The sequence below is a fragment of the Brassica napus genome, chromosome C7 (assembly GCF_020379485.1).
Source record: "Brassica napus cultivar Da-Ae chromosome C7, Da-Ae, whole genome shotgun sequence".
NCBI lineage: Eukaryota > Viridiplantae > Streptophyta > Magnoliopsida > Brassicales > Brassicaceae > Brassica > Brassica napus.
This window is the reverse complement of record NC_063450.1, coordinates 11,354,540-11,363,065: the sequence shown is the minus strand read 5'-3', so window position 1 is coordinate 11,363,065 and position 8,526 is coordinate 11,354,540. Positions and strand designations below refer to the sequence as shown.

Sequence of the window (8,526 nt, the reverse complement as noted above, 5' to 3'; positions counted from 1 at the left end):
CCTTCTTTCGGGATGCAACAGACTTCTTTCTTTCAAAGTCAGTGTTCTTGGTGCTGCTGCTATTTGCTAGATTTTCTATCAGTCTCACAGCTTCAACCGGATTCCTGGTGTTGAAGTTTCCCTCGCTAGCTGTATCAAGAGCCATCTAATACCTTAAGGCGATACCTCTGAAGAAAGTGCTCAGCAGTTGCACTTCGTTGAGTCTGTGGTGTGGACAGTCTCGCTGGAAAAACTTGAATCTGATCCACGCGTCTTTGAAAGACTCTCCTGTCTCTTGCGCGAATGTAGCGATTTTGCTTCTCAAGTCTTCAGCGCGTGCCTCATCGAAGAAGTTTCGCAAGAAAGCATTATTGATGTCAGCCCAGGATGTTAGTGATCCTGTCGGTAGCTGCTTAAGCCAGTGCATCGCTTCTCTAGTCAGAGAATACTTGAAGAGCTTGCACAATAGGTAGTCCTCAGGGACTCCATCCATACGAATAGCAGCGATAAGATCCTCGCACCTTTCAAGGTGGTCCATAGGATGCTCGTGTGGTAACCCAGAGTAAGGTATCTGCGACACGAGTGTGTAGTACTGAGGCTTCAACTCGAAATTCTACTTCTGAATCTCTGGAAGTCAAATAGCTGATATGTTGGCGTAGTACTCATCTGGACGATTGTAGTCGGCCAGTTCCCTTGCTCGAGCAGCCTCTTCTACAGGTTAAGAAGCTCATGTAGCATCAGTATCAGTGATTACATTCCCCTGAGCGTCTACTTTCTGACCTGTTGCATTACGTAGATGACCATCCTGGTCATACAGGTTTCCATTCTCGTCCTGTCTGAGAATAACAATCGCAACCATGCTTCGCGACTGAGGATCGATCGATGTACGCGGTGTAGTGTCGATCGATGTCGAACGAGGTAAATCGGTCGATGATGAAGGTCGGGTGTCGGTCGACGGTTGGGTGCGAGAATCGGTCGACGGTTGGGTGCGAGAATCGGTCGACTGAAAGCTGCTGCGTCGATCGATGGGGAACGTTGGTCTTTGCGGATCGAGTGTTCCAAGTGAGCAGGATCTTCTAAGAATAGCAGGTGTTTGTCCTTGTTGCTTCTGGTACTGTTGGGCATGCACCTGAAAAGACAAGAAAACATTTTGTGTCAGAATGGGGGTAGAGAAAAGAATAAGAATCAATAACACTAAATCTAATGGCGATCAAAGCTCCCCGGCGACGACAGAAAATTTGATACCACTCAAATTACCCTAAGGAGTGAATTACTCTCTCAAATAAGAGGTTCAGTTGCAGTACTTAGGGATCGAATCCACAAGGAGCTAGGAAACCTATTAAATCTAGTCAGGTTATTAATTCTAGGTGTTTGTTGTTTTATGGGTTTAAAAGTAAATAGCAATCCTAATTGAGCAAGTCTATTGCTCGACTAACAAGATGATTGGGAGTGTAACTTTATTGGAAGATATTAGATGCAGGGTTTCTATTCAGGTGTCGGAGATTATAATCCTATAGATGCCTAACAGTTGCATGCAAGATATATTAGAGCTCAACTCCTTAATCACAGTGATCAGCGATGGCAATGTTTCACTGGTTAACTAACTAGATCTTGGATCTCAACTGTCGTCTTTTGATCACAAGAAAGTGTCGATCGATGATCCTATAGGGATATCGATCGATACATCTTTCGCAATATCGATCGATTGTCAGATGAAGATATCGATCAATAGCTTCTAGTTAAGCCCTAGGCGCAGATTGATAATGCTCACTAGTCTCCTAGATCAGCGGTTAGCTCTCTCTAGCAGTCCTAGCATGACAGATTAGATTCAGGACAGGATGATCAAGGATGCTTGACACATGCAAATTCCTAGGTTCAATATTCTAGTTAACAAGGCTAGAACAGGCATTAAGAACAATCAATCAATGAATATCACAACTAAGAAATTCTATAGTTGGGGCTAATCCTTTTAACCTATTTGAACCCTGAATCTAACAAGTAAACTACTCAGACATAGCTAAGCAATTCATGACACAAAATATAGATAAAAACTGCATAGAATAGAATAGATGAATCAATGGAGTTCCAATCACAAATCTCTCTATGATCTTCTCTCCTAAAACTCTCTCTCTCTCTCTCTCTTGCTGAAAGTAAGAATACAATGATGGTAAAAAGCTCTCTTTGCCTCCTAACACTTAGGCAAGTATATAACTATTAGGTTAAAAACTCGTTAGAGGTAGTCTTGTAATTTGGTGAGGCCTTGGGTTTAAAGGCGGCTGGAACCAAGTCGCGCGTTCTGCGTCTCGAATGGTACAGGATGTACATCGATCGATCATAATCTTCAATCGTCGAGGCTTCTCTTCTGTATCGATCGACGACACTGGATGTGCATCGATCGATTGCTTCTTCTGCATATCGACCTCTAATGGCCAGCTCAGATGAAATCTCTTTTAAGCTCCTAAATGCTCCATAATCATCACTTTACTCCAAGATACTCCTGAATCTGAAAACATACCTAATAGGATAGAATATATAATATATAGATAGTAAAGCACTTATATACCGTGGATGAAAATGGGTCAAATCCATGGTATATCAAAGACCATGATGTTGAACAAGAAAATGAGACTTCGGCAGATACCGAAAGTGAGTGGTCTCTTCCGGATCCGGTCGAAAGGAGTGATGATGAGTTGGACGGTAAGGTTGATCTTAAAGACTATCAGAAATACCGAGAGAAGCACCACAAGTCGGATTCTGATTCTAGTGAAGATTCCAATATGGGCCCTTGAATCAGTTCGTTTATTTAATCTCCAGGAATGAGTAAATTTCAAATGCAAAAGGGGATTAATGGTTTCGGGAGATATGTCAAACACAGTGTCTTTTATTAGAATTACATTATGTTAATTTGAAAATTATTTATTTGTTTTTTTTTAGTTTCAAATTTTAAAATTACTAGAGTCTTTGTCCGCGCTACGCGCGGAAAATGAGTTTAAATATATTATGTTTAGGATTTAAATCTTTAAATAATATTAAGAATTTATTTGATATGTTTAATTAAGTTTTGTTTCAATGTTGATATTGAAAAAAATATGTGAAAGATAATTGTGTGCTGACTCTTTTAATATTTGGCGTTAATTGTGGCAGAAAATACTACTCATTTGAACCAATACCTAACTAAACCAAACCTAATATACCAAAACCTAAATCTAATCTACGCCGCCGTCTTCATCTTCCGACTCCATCCTCCTCGCATCTATGTCTTCTCTTCTTCTCCGCCTTTCTCTTCTTCTTCTTCTTGCTCGGCTCCACTACCACCACCACCGCTACCTTCCTTTGACATCTCCACACCACACCACAGCTTCTCCAGATCCTGCTTTTCGTTTCTCTACAGAAGAATCAAAACACAAAACAATCAGAAAATAAAACTGATGAGAAACCAATACATAACAAATGGAACACGATACAGAGACCGAAGGTGCGAGTCCGATAGATGCAGACACGGCGTGGTTCATTGGAGTAGGGAGGAGCGGAAGGAGATGTGAAGAGGGAGATAGATATTGGTCGGATTCATCTCGGCAGAGCTAGATCTGGTGGTGGTGGGCTTTGTGTTCATCGTCGTCATCTTATTCATCCAGTCATGAGCTTCGTCGTTTTCCTCTAAAGCCGTGACCTTCGACTGTTTTCTTCTTTCAGCCAAGCTTTTTGTTCATAGAATGATAAAGAATTAGACGAAATTGACGAGAGATTGAATTTTGTTTTACATGTTTCCATGGAAAGATTAAGAGATTGGGTGAGAATCTATGGAGAGAAGATGACTTTCGGAGAAGAAAAATAAAGGAAAAGCGAAAAGCAAAGTGTCGACAGAGAGAGAGAGAGAGAGAGAGAGAGAGAGAGAGTGAGAGAGAGAGAGAGAGAGAGAGAGAGAGAGAGAGAGAGAGTATGGTCAGATGTGGTCCGTTGGATTAAATCTAATCCAACGGTAAAGAATGTGATCCGGGTAGATTGATATTAAATTCATTTTTTATGGAATTTATTCACATTCACTAAAAACTAAGGAAAGGCAAAATAAGAAGCCCAAAATAAAAGACGAAGCCCAAAATCAAATAGAAACAGATAACATGGATGATTGTTGTAATATGAGTGGCTGATTTTCTGATCCGACGTGGCATAGCTAAGAAGGCTTGTTATTCTCCTTTTAATAGAGTTAGATTATAAATCTTGTTAAATTGGTCTCTTTAGTAGGTTCATCTATTTAATCCCCACAAATGAGTAAATCGATTAGAAGGGGATCTAAGGTTCGGGAGATTTGAAATTAGGCGATCTTCATAGTTATTGGAGAAAATTTCGGAGAGTGGAAATTTCGTGGCTGCGAACTCCGAGAGTATCATCTCGTCATCCTCAACCGAGCATGGGGTACGTTGCGACTATAACCTTACGGCAAATTCTGTGAGGGCGTGGATGCGTAAAAACCCCAGGCGGAGATTCCTTAGTTGCAGAGGTCGGCGAGTTGGTCGGGACTATGTTAAGTGCGATTTCTTTCAGTGGTTTGATCTGGAACCACCACATGGATGGCAACACCTTGCTTTACTTGAAGCGAGGGATATAATTAATGAACAAAAAGAGGAGATCGCCAAGCTGAGAAACCAGGTAAGTAAACAGGCACACCAGAACTCGAATGTCCAAATCTCGAATGATCTGGTTGAACAGCGGAATGACAAAAGTGAAGAATGTGAACCTTTGAAGAGAGCAGTGTTGGTACTTACTGAGAGGAGTTCAGTGCTTCGTAATGTGTTGGTGGCATCGTCGGTTGGATTTGTTGTTGTTTTAGGAGGGATCATTGGTCTTAACTTCAAGTTTTAGTGTGTTTGTCAGTTTATGTCGTTGTAATTTGCGTGCTTCATATTGTTGGTAAAATAAGGAGTGTTTGAAGTTATTGTTAATTGAAGTCATGTACACTTTTTGACTTCAGGTACACCAATATCCAAAATATGTGTACACTAGTGGTCATGTACACCAATATCCATGAACACCAGTGGTCATGTCCACTTCAATTGTTGTACACTACTATTCTTGGACTCGTATATCCATGTACACCAGTCCTCATATACACTTATATACATGTACAACAGTCGTAATATACACTTTAATTCGTCTACACACGCCGTTAGGTACACCAATTAATGCGCTGCGCTTTGTAAAAAAAAATAGATAACCCACAACATAGTTGATGGCAGTTGTTTATGTACTTGAATACTGAATACATGTGTACATGGATAATGGTGTACACCAACATGCACGTACACCAACATCCATGTACAAAAATACTAAATTTTATGTGCACCACTTGGTTAATGCACTGTGATTTGTTAAGAAAATAGATAAACCAACATAATCATAGCCGGTGTCAAAAAACAAAACAAGAAAACATAGCGAAGGGAGATTTTAGAGCATGTGAGCAATATTGGAACAGATCCAAAAGAGCCTGTAGTTTTTGCAGGAACCTTCAAGGTACTTTGCGTAATCATGGCCATAGAGACACTTTGGTGATTTGATGACCTCATCGTCAGGAAATTTGAAGGTTAGAGGGTAGCTGTTTAAATGTGGCGCCAGGAACAGAGTCAATCTCCACTCAAGCTCATCGGTCAGTTCCAATATGGCATCTGACCTAAGCTTGTCATGAATTGCACCGAACTCCAAAAAAACTTTACTGGCTTCTTTATCTTTACCAAGACAAACGTTGAAAACACCGACGTCCAACGTTGACAATGCGTGCGTTGGGACGTTTGGTTCCAAGACATTGATGGCATGCTCCACATCAAATGTTGTTCGTAGAGACCTTCGTAGTAGACGGCCTCTGTATTTCCAGCACTAACGCATTCGAGCAAGGACTCGTGGAATTTTCCACCTAAGCGGATTTCTAATTTTATAAGCATAGGAGTGACATTGCACGTCTGCAAGACCGAGGGTTCATGGACAAGAGCAAATCCACGCTTCCCAGCCCGCAAGAAAGGTCCAAGGTGCCAAATTGAATCATCCCCAACCAATCCAATTATTTTGCAAACAATTTCCTCAGGAAGATTAGGAAGAAGTTGACCTGATATCGTATTCGGTGCAAAATGTCTTTGTTAAAAGGTTGATAATGTTGTCTGAGTTAAATAGAAAATTTATTTTACCCCCCACTCCCAAAGAGTAAATGTAGTTCTGATATTACGTAGCCTCCTATGACAAAAAGGGAAAAGTTAGTGTGGAATTAAATTTGGCATTTACTGTGGGAACCGAAATTCGCACTGTCGATTTCCGTTTAAATTAGGAAAGTAAGATAACCCTAATTTCCCAGAGGTCCCGGATATCTGCTAATACCACACGCCAAGGAATCAGAACACGAAACAAGAACAGTAATAAAATAAGAAATCGAAAAAAAAGAGCAAGATAGTTCTTATTCCGAATCTGCATTTGAGCGTTTACAACAAGGTAAGTGTCTGGGCTACGAGAGCTGTTGGCGATATTCCTAGTTCTAAAACCCTAAGACGGCAAAAACCTAATTGAGTCGCAGCTCGAATAACAAAAACGGAAAATTGCCTAAAATCGCTCTAAGTGCTAAGTTTGCTGTGAGAAAAGTCCTCTCCATGCCTCTCGCCTAGGACTCCTTATATACTAGCTCCAAGGTCGTTTTACGCTTTTCCTCTTCTACCCTTAAGCCGCCATAGCATAAAAATGGTGATATTCCATTTTTTCCGATCTTCGTAATTATCTTCAAAATTTTGTATTTATCCGCGGAAACTTGACATTTATCTTTCCTTGCGAACCAAGCGTAAACCGTCATGTGGCTTACGGGCTGTTGGTTAAGAAATCGTAAGGTAGGCCTCGAGTCATGTCTTAGGTCCCTTTGGACCGTCTTCTGACTCGAAGCGTTTATTACGGCTTCTTTCGATAAAGAACGAACTTTCCGCGGTTTTTACGGTAAAGTTTGATCGATAACTTAGAATAGCGGGGAACGTGAAATGGGTTCGCTATGGTCTTCGGGAGATAGCATCGAAGGGTAAACGAGAATGCATGGACTAATTTTGTATCGACGTTTTGGAAGAGCTCGGTCGCTACGTAGCGACCGAGTTTTGGCTCGAGCTCGGTCGCTACGTAGCGACCGAGCGGAACACGCGTTCGGTTGCTGCGTAGCGACCCTTTTCGAGCTCTTGTCCGATGACTCGCGTTTCTTCCGCAAAGCTTTTCGTAAAGAAGAATCCATTTCGAAAAAGTATTTGTCGAAGAAGGTTTCTACGTTTTCTTCTTCAGGGATTTGGACGTTAACTTCGTCGCAATCGTTTCCGACCCTAATAGTTAGCCCCCAGCTCGTTAGAGTCGAGACTCTAGCGGGCGGTTTGACGATTTTGGCAAAGTTAGGCGTATTGAACGAAGTTTACTTCAAACTCCGCGGAAGAGAATTCTCGAGAAAGTGTTTATTTAAAAATAAAAAATTTCGAGCCCATACTTCTATAAGTAGTGAGCTCTTGTCATTCATTTGCTTCATACCTTCCCTTCTTCAAACCTTCAAAACCTCTCTAGCTCCAAATCTCTTGTTTTTAACATGTCTTCTTCCCATGGTGACAAGCGAAGTTCCGATGTGGAGATGGGCGAGGCCACCTCTCCGGCGCCGATTCCGACTTCTCCGGTCGAAGCGCCGGCTTGCGTTGCCGACCATCTATCCTTTCGAGAGAAATTAGTTCGTCGCCAAGCCAAGAAAGAACAGGTTCGAGCCGGTGCCGAGTTACCGTCCTCTTCTGCACTGGCCGTTGCTCCGGGTCATGGGACCGAGGGCGTAACTCCGCGAGATACGGGAACTCTCGCAGGCTCGGTCATTCCGGATGCTTTGGCTTTACCTGCTGGATCGTCCACGACTCCGATTCTCGTCGAAGATAAGGAGAGGGCTGCTGACTCTATGCCTCCTCCTCCGGCCAGGAAGGGGATCGTTCTAGCGCTGCGCGCTCCTATTGTTGTTCCGGTTGCTCAGCCTAAGGGCCGGAAGAGGATGTTTACATTTTACTGAAATATATCACCTAAGAAATTATTCTAACCTTAACTCTCAACCAAACTACCTTTACTCTAACCTTTACTGTTACCTTTAGCTTGAACCGATACTGGTTAGAAGTATGGCCCAAATGTATTTCGTTGTTTATCATTGCAGGCCTAGTGTATTAACATTAAGACCGATTTTGTGGTGGTTCGCCTAACTAAATGCCATTAAGTGGTTTTAGAATGACTGACGTTACGGTTGAGTTGCTAGAAGTATATGACCTATTCATCATCTGCTTCCATCCGTCGCAGGAACCGTGATCATGCCAGAGAACCACCTGTTAGATTTTTGACATTTGAATCTCGCCTCGAAGAAAGTCGGTGGTGCTTTATCGGCAACGAACCGGTAGCAAACCCATGGTCTCTTCATCATGTAACTGAAGAAATTTTTTGTAAGTATCAACAACTATGCATACGAGGGGTTTTAGTACAAGGGATATTACTGTTAGATTATCCTGCTATTGCTGAAGCTCGGTGGAT

General features: G+C 41.9%; 1 long non-coding RNA gene and 1 other non-coding gene across 2 annotated transcripts; one reads left to right on the top strand and one right to left on the bottom strand.

Annotated features, from left to right (window-relative positions):
* The first annotated feature begins 200 nt into the window (after positions 1–200).
* Positions 201–308, top strand: LOC125590962. The gene has a single exon (XR_007326959.1). It is a non-coding gene; the product is annotated as a small nucleolar RNA R71 (small nucleolar RNA).
* A 2,725-nt stretch (positions 309–3,033) lies between these two features.
* On the bottom strand, positions 3,034–5,923 carry LOC125590700. Its single transcript, XR_007326704.1, has 2 exons — positions 3,450–5,923; positions 3,034–3,364 (listed from the first exon to the last, which is right to left on the bottom strand). It is a non-coding gene; the product is annotated as an uncharacterized LOC125590700 (long non-coding RNA).
* Positions 5,924–8,526: the final 2,603 nt, after the last annotated feature.